This window comes from Lingula anatina, unplaced genomic scaffold (assembly GCF_051362555.1).
Source record: "Lingula anatina isolate TDL-2025a unplaced genomic scaffold, LinAna3.0 unanchor8, whole genome shotgun sequence".
Taxonomy (NCBI): domain Eukaryota; kingdom Metazoa; phylum Brachiopoda; class Lingulata; order Lingulida; family Lingulidae; genus Lingula; species Lingula anatina.
Window position 1 is genome coordinate 553,617 of NW_028257600.1, and position 13,326 is coordinate 566,942.

The window sequence follows — 13,326 nt, forward strand, 5'->3', positions numbered from 1 at the left end:
TCGGTCATTTGTAGTAAGAATAAAGTGCTGGAAGAGTGGTGGTGTCAACATTAAGGAAGACATAGAACAAAAACTCTGTCTCCCCCCATCTCCGATTCTGATCTCGGAGCTTATTTCTGGATCATCTTTAAAGCTAGAATTGGGGGCCTTGATGAAGTGACCCGGGCGTATTTCCACATTTTTTATTAATGATAGGTGTGATAGATTGATTTTCATGACATTTTTTTTTATTTTGAGTGATTTTCATAAGTGCCAGCCATGTGAGATTTCTTCAATTTTGGCCAGGTAGGAATGAAAATGTTTTTTTCATTATAGTGTCAGGTTGGTGTGTTTGGTCATTTGTAGTAAGCATAAAATGCTTGAAGAGTGGTGGTGTCAACATTATTGAAGAAATAAAGCAAAAACTATGTATACAGATTCCTGCTATATTATTATTTTATCTTTAATTTATCGAATTTTATGATGCCTTTCCTATATACATAGTCCTTTTTTAAAATAATTACCGTATCAGATTTTTAAAACCTAGAACAAAAGTTTTCAGTTTGTCTGTCTTTTTTATTCCAACAATTTCAGCAGCCATTACTGTTCCCGAGACACCTTGCCTGTGCTATCAAACGAATCCTGTTACTTACAGCACAGGAGCACCAAAGAGTTTGAAGAGTGCTTTACAAGTCATCAGTCAAATTAAGCAGAAATGGTCTTAGCTTTGCAAACCGGTGTCAAAGGGTCAAATCAAGTATTCCAAGCCTTCCAAGGACTAGTATGATGTAAGTCAGTATGGACAATATATTAAAGGTCCAAAAGCATCAAAGTCTTTAAGGTACTCGCCCCACGCCGCAGCATGTCATCGAAGAAATGACCCCTTGATGATAGGGATATGGATTGCAAGTGTTCTGGAGGCTCCAAGACAACTGTCTATAGCAGGTTCTGGTACTTGCATAGTGGGTCTTCAAACCCTTGGTATAGAAAGTACAAACCAGCAGCTTAATCTGGAAGTTAAAAAGAAAAAACAGCCATAAGTCCATGCATTAAAATCATGTTGAAATCTCTTTTTGGAAATTAGAAAAACGACTATTGCAATTATTAGAGAAGGCTTAATTAACTTTGAGTGTGCATTTTTTATGAACTGATACTTCCTTGTGAACAAAAACTCTGAAAAGATTTCAACATTTTGTATTTTTGGCAATAATGAGAAATGAATGAACATTCATTGATTAATTATTATCATTATTTATTTATTTATTTATTTTTTTGCTATTTCCACTTGAGGGTGCTTACGCAAATTTGGCAGATTTCCCAAGTTTTGGGTTAAAAGCACAATGTTGTTATTTTGGGTCTTTATGAGGTAATGTGATTTTGTCAGCATATTAGTTAAATGAACAACTTTGTCTGGATGCCCCACTCCTGCCTCAAATGAGATTTTAAAAGCAAACATCAATATCTATAAAGACAAGTTTTAATGCTTATTTTTGAACACATTTCACATAAATCACATTTCACATGATGATCTGGGCTGATTTTGTCAAAGTTAAAGAAACCCCATTTTGAACACTGATGACAATTTAAGTAAAACCATGTTACTCATGGATCTCAATCTTACAGAAAAGGTAAATTGGACTGAAATACAGCTTGAGTTAGAAAACTGAACTGTTTGCATTCTTTTTCTGAGAGTTATTTATTTATTTAATTATCATTATTATTATTATTATTTATTATTATTATTTTCAAAATAATTTTTTTTTCACATATTAGCATTTTCTTCGTGAGACTTGGAACTCCCACGGGATGAAATTCCAGCTCCCACTCTCAAGCCCCTGGGGAGCTTTTTGAAATAATATAAAGATGAAATTTGGGTTTTTTAAAATAATTAAAATAATGATGTCAGGAAGGCGTGTTTTGTTTTTTCTAGCCATCCACAGGTAAATTTTTTTTTTCAATATTTCTTGTGAATTAAAAAAATATTTTTCCATCCCCCTCCCCAACCTCAAACCCCTGAGGAGCTTTTTGAAGTACTATAAAGATGCAATTTGGGGATTTAATGATGAGATGTTGATATGTTTAGACAATTATTGTGAATGATCCCTTTCCGTCTCAGCACTGATACTCCTCCGCACCATTACTCCCTCGCACCGATAGGCCTATACTACCCCTTACACTCCATCGACCTCACCCGCATCTTAAAGCTCCTGCAACGATACTCTCTCACAGCCTTTGCAATTGGTTAAAACTGCTACCAACAAAACACAATGATTGATCTAAAAACTCTCGAAATACTATTTTTCCGAAAGTGCACCACCCTCTTGGGACCCAAAAGTGACACATTTCATTAGAAATATTGTGGAAAAATAAGGGAATTACTAAAGTTGGTCTGCTTAGTAACAAAGTACATAGTCGATCTAATATGTATGCAGCTCGGCTTTGTGATTATTAAGAAATATCTGTATACTTCACTTCGTTCTTCAACAGTGGTTACTGTATACAATATGTGCATCTTCTTCTTGATTTGTTAATTAATTATTTTACTAAAAGTATCTTTTTAACAGAAGATAGCAAAGACGACATAATCTTTTCTTCAGGGGCCACTCTATTCGTAAAAGAAATTGAAACAACAACAACAACAAAAAAAAAAAAACATTGTTTAAGCGAGAAATTGCCGCCTTTGTCCTCCTGGAAATGTGAGATTCTACAATTTAAGCTGTCCTTGGGCGATTGTAGGAACCACTGCAGGGGCGGATCCAGAGCTATATACTGACAGTCTTCCAAATTATCTTTGTTGATTCATCCTCCAATTTTGACCGTCTTCCAACATTAAAAATTGGATACCCGTCAATGTAAACTTGAAAATCTGACCGTCTTCTGGAAGACCCAGAAGACGGCCTAAATCCGCCCCTGCACTGAACACCTACAGTATAATGCGCTTAAATTACTGTTTTTTCTTTACGGTTCTGTTTGTAATAGAAATCTAGGACAGAAAAAATTACAAGTTGAATGTAACATCATAAATCCTTAAAAATAGATAACAAATCCGATTGTGTTTATTTCCAGTATGCAGCAAGATCGTTATTAAGAAATCAATAACGAACAGCTCTCAGGGGCGAATCCAGGATTTCGAAGACTAGGTGGTTAGTTTTTATTGACCCCGCTTCTACGTGGACGGAACGGTTCATTTTTAACATTGAATAAATTAATTGAATTAATATTCATTAAAATTAAATCAAATAAAATAACGATGCATGATGATTAGTAATGCAAGATTTATGCCGCAAAGTCGCTTGTCAGACTACATCTAAGATGATCTCACGACATACTTGGGTATGGCTGTTTAGATGTAGGGGGTAGAGGCACTATTTGAAGGCAGCTGAAGGAAAAATCGAAAGGAGTTCGATGGCATTTAGCATTACATGGTCCATTTCTCAGTAAAGAATACTAAATAAAGAAATTATACATACTTCAGGATGGCTCACTGCGGTTTTCGTCCACACATAGGCAACCAGTAATTCGGACTCTACTAGCGATAATGTAAACACACCTTGAATGCCCATTTATGTATTTGCTTTTCTAGTTAAACTTAGCAATGTGTATTAATTTTGTTCGAAAAAAAAAAGCATTCCACTGTAATTTGCGACCGCGTCCATGTGCACCAATGCAGGCCTATTCTATTTATGGAGATGGTCACATAATCAGCAAAACGGAAACTTAACTGGTACATGTACAAGTTTCGAAATAAAATGTTTGTCAAACCTTTATAATATCTAGAGCTTTTGTTGTTTGAAACATGTTTAACTAAAATGTAAGAAAAACGAAAAAAGTAAGCAGCAAGCTGGTAGGCAGTAAGTGAAAGCCTGGTCTGAACACTGAATTTCTAGGTAAGCATGTATTTTTCACACCCCCTAATTTCATTTCCACAACGATCCGTGAATGAGGTTAAAAAGCAATAACATACTTGTGTGACAGGACAAAATGCTTTGTTTATTACGCCACTTTATCTTGTCAAATGAAGCATGAATTTGAAAAACCATGAAAACTAGAGGATCAGAGAGGTGATACCGCCTGAGGGTATTGTACCACCAGCTGGAGTAAGCTCATTCGTATAGAAAAGTGAAAAAAGGGACACCACCTCCAGTGTTGTGCTGGACAAGCTCTACATGCAGTAAGCAAAAGTTCTAAATAGTTTTGTTGAAAATTACCATTTAAAACAAAATCATGAGGAAAAGTAAAAGTTTAAATTCAAATTTGTGAAGTGCAGTTCATGGCAAAAAGTAGGTCAAAACTCAATTTCAAGAACACAGATTGTCAGCATATGACTGCCTATTCAAGTTCAATAGTGATTATGGGCATATCTCTGCTAGTTTTGGAGATAGAAAAGTTGCAAAGTTGCGCGGCTCATTATAAAATCGCCACCTTTTAAAATTTCCAGTTGTACTAAGTGCACGTGGTTTGCAGATTAATTTTAGCCATTAAGAGCGTTAGATTGAAACCTTTTGCCGCTACAAATACAACAACTTGATTGTTATCTTACGCGATTATCAAAAACAGACAATAGCAAGAATCACTTACCTGCTGTAGGTTACAAGGGCGACCAACCCAGGGGCGGGACCAGGATTATTTGAAGGGGGGTCCACGGATGCAAAACCGACCCTTATCTTAGAGGGCGAACGGTGCTATTTGGTACTTTTTAGAACTACATGTATGATTCGGCTAGAGAAAATACTTATTTCATAAGGGGACCATCGGTGTGATTATTTTTAGAAACTGAAGGGGAGGAGGTCAGGACCCCCTGACCCCCCCCCCCCCTCCCAATCCGCCACTGCAACTACCAATGGACCTCGGTGGACACAGGTTAATTACATATCTGGCATTTGTGTCATAGGTTGTGCATTTAAGCTTTAAACTTAAGTTTTATAAATATTAAAGTACCTACCCTTTAACGCGAAGTAAGAATCACGGTCAGCCACCTTTGTTTATGAGACAGTAATCAGTGTTACGCCGACGACCATCACCTGATCTATTGAATTAAACGAGTGGAGTAGTAACGAACCCTTGGAACGAATTTGAGAAATAAGCAAACCTGACTTTATCGAGTGTAGGGGAGTTCGATTTTCTAAAAAAAAAAAAAAATGTACATTATATTTATAAAAATTCAGTCGGGGTCAAAACTCCCCCCCCCCCCCGCCCCTCCTAAATCCACCACTGGCACAAATCTTTTGTCCTGTACCATCTAAACTGCGTCACGTACAGCTCGATGTAGCGAGTCAATATAAATATAATTTCAATCGGTTGACGAGAGGAATTAAAGTGAAATTAATTTCTCTCTGGTTATGACACGCCAGAAGAGGGCGGGATTGGTGTAGGGGAGTTTTCGTGTCATTTAGGCGATTGACACGGTACTGTTAACACGCTTATGATTACGACTCCGTAGACGACATGGTTGATGAGTCCAGTGGAAGCGAACACTTTACCTTGGCTGATGTAATGAAAAAAATGGAAAGTAAAAAGAAAGAGACGAAAGACTATTTCGACCATAGACTGTCTACTTTTAATGCCGAAGCCGGTAAAACCTGAAAGTCGACAATATTTATCTTGGAAAATAGAAGGTAATCACCAGCAATTTGACTCAACAGTATTTGAAAATAAGATTATTGTGGTGAACAAACTGACAGTGCCTTACAGTCTTGGCAAGAGAAACAAACTTATCAGAATTGCTGACACTTTCGACACTGTTAAGGAACATACTGTTAATCCTCTTGCTTGTGATTCTGAGAGCGAGAGAGCTACAAAGAAAATAAAAGAAAACAAAAAGGGAGCCAAAAAAATAAGGTTATATCAGCAGACCGACCGATAGGTGTGGTGGGCGATACTTCTCAGCGGAGAAGTCTTTATCGCAGCAGCGGGTCGTGACTTTGCTTAGCTTGTTGAGGAAAGGGCCATTTCATGCTTGAGTGACCAACTTACAGAGGGGAAAGTTATTCTACCAGAGTCCAACCCCAGAGATAAAGGAACATCTGGAATGGGATAGAAGGCGGAAGCATTGAAAAATAGATAAGTACCCGGTACATGTATGAGTGCGTTAGTTTCAATCAAGAGTTGCATAATTATGAACATGAGCAAAATCAGAAATTCATACCCGTGAAAAGTAGGTTAAGAACCAATTTAAGTTTTTGGGAAGAAGTAGGGTATTCATTTTTTATTCTAGACTTGATAAAAATGGTTATAAATTTCCGTTTATAGCAACACCCTGTGGGATGAGGAAAGATAACAGCTTTCACCATTGAAAAATAAGTTTTTTGTTAAAAAGCTATTCTTGAATTGAAAAAGATGCGTTTGATTAAAAGGTGTAGCAAACAACCAATTGTTGATAACCCTTAAACAGAAGCAGTGCATAGCAGTGAAAAAAATAGATTGATTTTAGATGTACGAGAAGTAAACAAACATGTCTGTAAGCAGTCTGGTAGTTACGGACATTTGAGAACGGCTCTTATGTTTATGAAACTGTGTGGTTGGTTGATTAAATTTGATTCAGCTAATCAACATCTAGATATCTATTATCCTCATACGGATTATTGAGGTTTTTCATGGAAAATTCAAGATCAGCAGATTTATTTTTGATTCTTAGTTCTTCCATTTGGGTTATCATTAGCACTTAATATTTTTTTCAAAATTGACTTGGCAATTAATCAAAGAATGGTTCGATGTAATTGGATGACGGTCTGTGGTACTGTGGTAACATAGATAGATTGGAGCATCAGGGTGCTGAGATCAAAGATGATATTGCTAAGTCAGGTTTTATGTAAATATATGAGAATACTATTTGGTCGTAGGTACAGAGTCTGGCATTTATAGGCATCGAAATAGATATTAGTATTGGGGAAATCAAAGTTCTTGATATTAGATTAGCAAGTGCTAAGAGATCTGACATTATATTCGCACGAAAGTGAGCAGAGGTCTGGCTATGTCGGTCGGATTATACTATGTCTCATGTGTTGGGAAGTGTAACGCAACTAATGACAAATTATATTAGCATGGTTATTTCAAGTGCTTTTTCTTAGAATCAGAAAATGTGTGTGAAAGCATGCAGTCAAATTAGACCTTGGTGTAGTAAATCAGAATTTTACAGTTTTCACCTCAGTGCAATAAGGTAGTTTATTCTGATGCTAGTAGTACTGGGTTTGGAGGATATTGTGTGGAGACACCTAAAAGGGTGTGTTGCGGGGAATGGTCAGCTGACGAAGCGACGGAGAGCTCTACTTACAGAGATCTGATAGCTGTTTTCAGGGTCCTGTTCTCCATGGCAAACACGTTGAGTGTTTTGAGATTGAAGTGGTTTTCTGATAGCAAAGATGTTGTAAACATTAAAGAAAAAAGTAGCATGAGGAGTAAATTACAACCTATTATTTTTGATGTTTTTCTTCTAATGGAGTTATTCAATAGAAATGAAAGGATACTGAGAGAAGAGAATACCCATGCAGATTATATAAGTAGACGTGTGGATGTTGACAAATGGGGTATTTCTAAAGAATTATTCTCACATTTTGATAAGATATGGGGTCCTCATGAAGTGGATTGGTTAACGTCCTGCTACAATGCTAAAGTACATATTTTACTCTAGATTTTAGAATCCAGGAACAGTGAATGGGACACGCGTCATTTACGGATCTATCCTGGTCCTCAGATCAAATTCAGTCTCTTATTTCTACCAATGAGTTACAACAGACTCCTTGTTTCTATATTGTTTCCGACAGACTGTTCTGGTCCTTCACCTGTAAATATCCATCATGACGTAATCAAATGTGGCACCGAAACGTGCCCTTGGCTGACTCTGTTATGGTCTCAAAATTTTTGAAGCTTTAAGCTTTTAGATGCTACCTAGTTTCTTATTGAAAAGTCGAGATATAGAGGTGGCAATTGGCTTTTGATAAATCGGGTTAAATCGTATTTATGCCCAGTAAAAGTTCTTGAAAATATTTAGATTTCATTGGTAGGCCTCGATCCTAGCTACAGCTTTTCAAATTTACATGGCCTATTTTAAATATAATATCGTTGAATTACAATGACAGTTATGTATGAAAATTGTATAACGACGAGGGGGAGTATCGGTGCGCGTACAACAGTAATTTATGAATACATTTTACAGTATTATGGAATATACATGAATATTAGCGCCCGTGGTCTTATTGATCAATTAATGTGTGAATGAATAAGTCAAATCCACATGTATATCTGGGGCGGATCCAGGATTTTTTGGAAGGGTGGTGGTGTTTTTTTTACGGATTGACAAGGCCTCGGAGTGCAAGGCCGACCCTCACCCCTTTGGAGTTATGTTTGGGGCACGCTCGAGGGCCACGAAAAAGGGTGTTTTAGAGGGAAAATATCTCCATTTGATACGGTTTATAACTATTATTCAGCTATAGATTTTGGGTGTAATTTTTTTATCAGAAATCGAAGGGAGGAGGGGGTCTGGATCCCCCCTGACACCCCCTCTTTATCCGCCATGTACATGTATTAGACCGTGAACATTCGTGAACAGTTTCAACCACAGTCCCTCGCCTGAAATGAGCCATGCCTGTCTGTAATTTGCATAACAATTACTTGCTCATCGTAGTGAGAGCTGTATTTCCGAATGCTCAGTAGGCAGTAGGACACAGCTAGGTGAAGACGCAATGTTCAACGTGCGGGTGCAGTCGCAACGCAGTCGTATGAGGCGTAGAAGCAAATGCATGTTTCGTAAGTAGCACTTTTTCTTCAGTATCGTATGTCAGTTGATAGAAAGAGAGTAGAAAAATGCAAAGAAATTTGCGACGAGTATTTACGGGTATGTTACTACTCTTTGTTGTCGTTGTCGCCTGTCGTTTCTGTTATGCCACTCAAAATATTATTTAGCAAATTAGTAAATGGGCATATTACCACAAAGATCACGGACATATTTACATGATGGTACCGTACTTGTCACAGTTCCGAGCTTTTGATCCTAAGACAATGAAGGATAGTCAGTTTTAGTAGGTTTGTTAATTTCATTATACATGTACCTGTAAAATGCTTGTAAGCAGTGTTGAAACACGGGGAAATGATTTATTCTAAAGCGAAATATGGTTCCCAAACGCGTGATGCAAAGCGATTTTAGATATTACAACTTTATATAGTAGGTAAAATAAATAAATAGTGATAACCTACACAAACTAGAGGAGTGTTTTCAATATTTTTTTTTTTCAAAGCAAGATATCTGAAATATCTTTATTACTAACTTCAGGTCTTAAATGTGGCGTTAGGCAACATAGAATCGATTGCTTTTTTGGGGTGCTATCTGAGCCTGAACTATGGACAAGTCAGATATTGTTAACATTACCTTCTTATTTCAGAAGTCCACTGAGATACTGAGAACTGCACGGCACCTGGCTGCTAGCAACCAAGCCTGTCATTCACCCTCTGGAACCCTACGCACATCCATGCATCTTTTGTTTTAAAATTGAATAAATACGTTTGTCATTCCTTGTGTTCTTATTCACTTCCATATGAAATGATGATAAAATATTAATAATAATAATAATAATAATAGAGGGTTAGGGGTAAAATTGTAAAGATATTATTGTTTGAGCACTTTCAAATTAAATCTGCTAAAACTGATCTGTAAGCATTGTGTTTGGGATTGATGATTTCTCCAGTAACAGAGGATGTCGTAAATCGAAAGGATTAAAAGTTTTGTTAATATGCCCAGTATTTTGTAAATAATTGAGAGCATTTTAAGAATACATCTACAGGATTTCCAACAGCCCACATTTATAAATACAATTTGTATGAATTTACGATATTGCTTTTTTAAAAATCTGTCCTACATTTTTTATAGTGAGACGGGTTTTTTAATATCTATTTATAAATTAGTTCATCCTCCCAGATAAAATTTTCTTAATTTAATATAAGTCCATATTCTAAGGGTTTTGGTTTGCTAGAGAAAATTGTTTCAAATTTCACGACCTTCTCATCAAACGAACGCTTCAATTTTAAATTAAAACGGAAATATAAGAGATCTTGACACACTTTTGAAATGGGAACAATGAAATTTGCTCCTCCACCCAAAACTTAGAACTGCATATTCTGATATGTTTGAAAATGTCTCATTTAAATCATAATTAAAATAAATTGATCCTTTTATATAAAGAAATGGACTCGCCCCACCTGTCACCCCTCAAATCGAATGGACTTGTCCCACCTGTCACCCCTCAGATGAAATGGACTCGCCCCACCTGTCACCCCTCAAATCGAATGGACTCGCCCCACCTGTCACCCCTCAAATCGAATGGACTCGCCCCACCTGTCACCCCTCAAATCGAATGGACTCGCCCCACCTGTCACCCCTCAAATCGAATGGACTCGCCCCACCTGTCACCCCTCAAATCGAATGGACTCGTCCCACCTGTCACCCCTCAGATGGAATGGACTCGCCCCACCTGTCACCCCTCAGATGGAATGGACTCGCCCCACCTGTCACCCCTCAGATGAAATGGACTCGCCCCACCTGTCACCCCTAAGATGAAATGGACTCGCCCCACCTGTCACCCCTAAGATGAAATGGACTCGCCCCACCTGTCACCCCTCAGATGAAATGGACTCGCCCCACCTGTCACCCCTCAGATGAAATGGACTCGCCCCACCTGTCACCCCTAAGATGAAATGGACTCGCCCCACCTGTCACCCCTCAAATGGAATGGACTCGTCCCACTTGAAAACTTTCAATGCAGGTCAGTGGTGGGTGGAAGGGTATCACGTGATTTTCGGGAGCCAATGAAATAAGCAGGAATTTTACACTCCGTTATAGGTAAACAAAATGGCACGTTCGACGCACCAGGAGGATTGTTTATTTAGGAGGCATGCACATAAATTTGGTGGGTATTTTAAAAGCATTTTACTATTTACAACGATCAGTACCATCTCAACTTAACTCATGTGAAGTGATTTTCAAGTGTTTGGTCTGTTTATGTTTTTATGACAATTTAAATTAGGCATAGCTTCATATGTAGTTTGACAATTGTAAACTGAAGTTTTCACACCACAAGCCTTCTTTCAAATGAAATATCTCGAAAAGCACTGGGACGATTTTTTTCCAACTTTTCAGTAATGTTGCTCATTTATTTGTTGACAAAAAGTGCCGATGGCACCCGATGGCACCCCTGGATCTTTGGAGTTATAGACGGTATAATCCTTCATACCCAATTACGACCATTTTTGTAGGAATGCGTCTTTATAATGTTAAACTCCCTCATTAAAAAGCATATATCTGAAAAAGTAAACGGTAGATTTTTTCCAAATCTTAATCTGACGTTTTTCGTGTACCTTTTTACATAATATGTAGCCTGCAACTGACAGCACCCCTGGGTCTTGGGATATATAGACAATGCAGTGCCATGGCAAATTACGGCCATTTTTGTTTGAGTGAATTTTGGATCACGCAGACCCCGTCTTTCAAATCAAATATCTGAAAAAGCAATCGGACAATTATTTTCAAAATTGTCAGAAATGTTGCTTAGATATTGGTTAGCAAAAAGAGCCTATGGCACCCAATGGCACCCCAGGATCTTGAGAATTATAGGCTGTATATAGTGCATGCCAAAGTACTGTTTTGGTTATCCCACGGCCAGCATTTATAACAACAGCATAATTGCACTTGTATATCACTTACATGCTTGTCTGTATTTTAAAGCATAATGTGCAATCTGATCACTATACAAGCACATTCCTACAACTGTTGAAGGGCTAGTCATGGTATTAGTCAGTTACAACTACTTGTCATTCACTGTGTATGATGTACAAGAGCCTATTATATCTCAACTGTAGCTCCATATAATAGCACTCTTTTATGCCACATACAGTAATTGGCTCAAGTACATATCAAATAAACATTTTTTTTTAAATACTGATGATAGTCTCATATCTTTTTCAGCATGGACTACAATTTTTATTTTTGAAATGCTGTGCACTATAAAGGTGAGAAGTAATTCATCGGAATGCCATAGTTGTAAACTTGTGACTTATGTTTCCATTGCTCATCTATTTCGTTAACATTGACAAAAACATGTTCTGTGTTTGTTTTGCCTAAACTTTCATTTTAATCTTACTATCATAAAAATTGAAATCATATTTAAGTATAATGGTAACAGGTTACCTAAAAAGTTGAAGCCTTATCCAGTTAAATAATAATAATATCAAATATAAAACATTTACTGCTTTTTAATTTCAGGGAATGGAAACAGCTTTTAACCTCATAATAGGATACCGCCTATGGATTGTAGCTGAAATTAGAGACTTGAGATAACAGGAATGATGTTTGTTATTTCCAAAATCTGTGCCTTCATGGAGTGTGACATTGTAATAAACATGATTGCTTTTTAATTACTCAGTCATCAAATGTTAAATTAGTAGTTTGTCACAATATCAAATATTGTATTATCTGCATAGAGAATTCCCCTCATCTTTTGTAAGTTAAGTTTTGATTAATTAAGTAAAGTGAGTAGTAAGTCTCATGAACTTGGAGAAAATTAAATACTGCAGATCTTGAAAAAACTTCGTTTATTGTGATTTCTGTCAGGTATGAGGATTTGTAAATGTTGATAATACATTACATTTTCTGTCTCTTATTATATGCATTTACCATGATTTCTCACTCTGAGTAATGTTCGCATCTGGCAAACTAACTTGAAATTCAAGGCATATTTTATAGTTTTAAAAAAGTGATATTAAAATCTGACCAATACGAATTTAAAGTAATCTGAATTCTATCAGGATTTCAGTCTTGCCTGTGCTATGTATGTATTTGTAGGTTGTCACCCTTTTAAATCATTTAAAAAGTATTATTATATTATTTCAATATTTTGTGAATATTTAAATGAGTTATAAAATTTATAAGAAAAATGTAAGAAATAAAATATACTGTTAATTATGTTTTTATGAAATATGTGAAATAAAAAGTTTATAATCATATCAAAGTTCTTCCATTTGTTTATGATAATTTTGTCATTTTACATTTTCTTTGCCTTAAACTTTGGTCAAGCTTACTTTCCAAAAAAAAAAAAAAAAAAAAAAAAAAAAAACTTTGTCACATGCCCTTTCTTATAGTTATCTGAATTATCAACTTGTCATAATTTACTATTTTAATTTCTAGAGTTAATTATTATTCTTATTCAAACAAGAAATTATCAATTATACACAGAAAAATTAAAGTCAATAACAAATCAACACTGCCAGCAAATTTTACTCTGCCCAAGCTACAGTCACTATATATAGGATAGTAGGCCTACACACTGACAGAGATGTGATACCTATGCCACGGTGACATTTTAC

General features: G+C 36.5%; 1 long non-coding RNA gene across 1 annotated transcript; it reads left to right on the forward strand.

The window, feature by feature from the left end:
- The first annotated feature begins 8,227 nt into the window (after positions 1-8,227).
- Positions 8,228-9,483, forward strand: LOC147759325 (uncharacterized). Its single transcript, XR_015331579.1, has 2 exons — positions 8,228-8,721; positions 9,354-9,483. It is a non-coding gene; the product is annotated as an uncharacterized LOC147759325 (long non-coding RNA).
- The last annotated feature ends 3,843 nt before the right edge of the window (positions 9,484-13,326 follow it).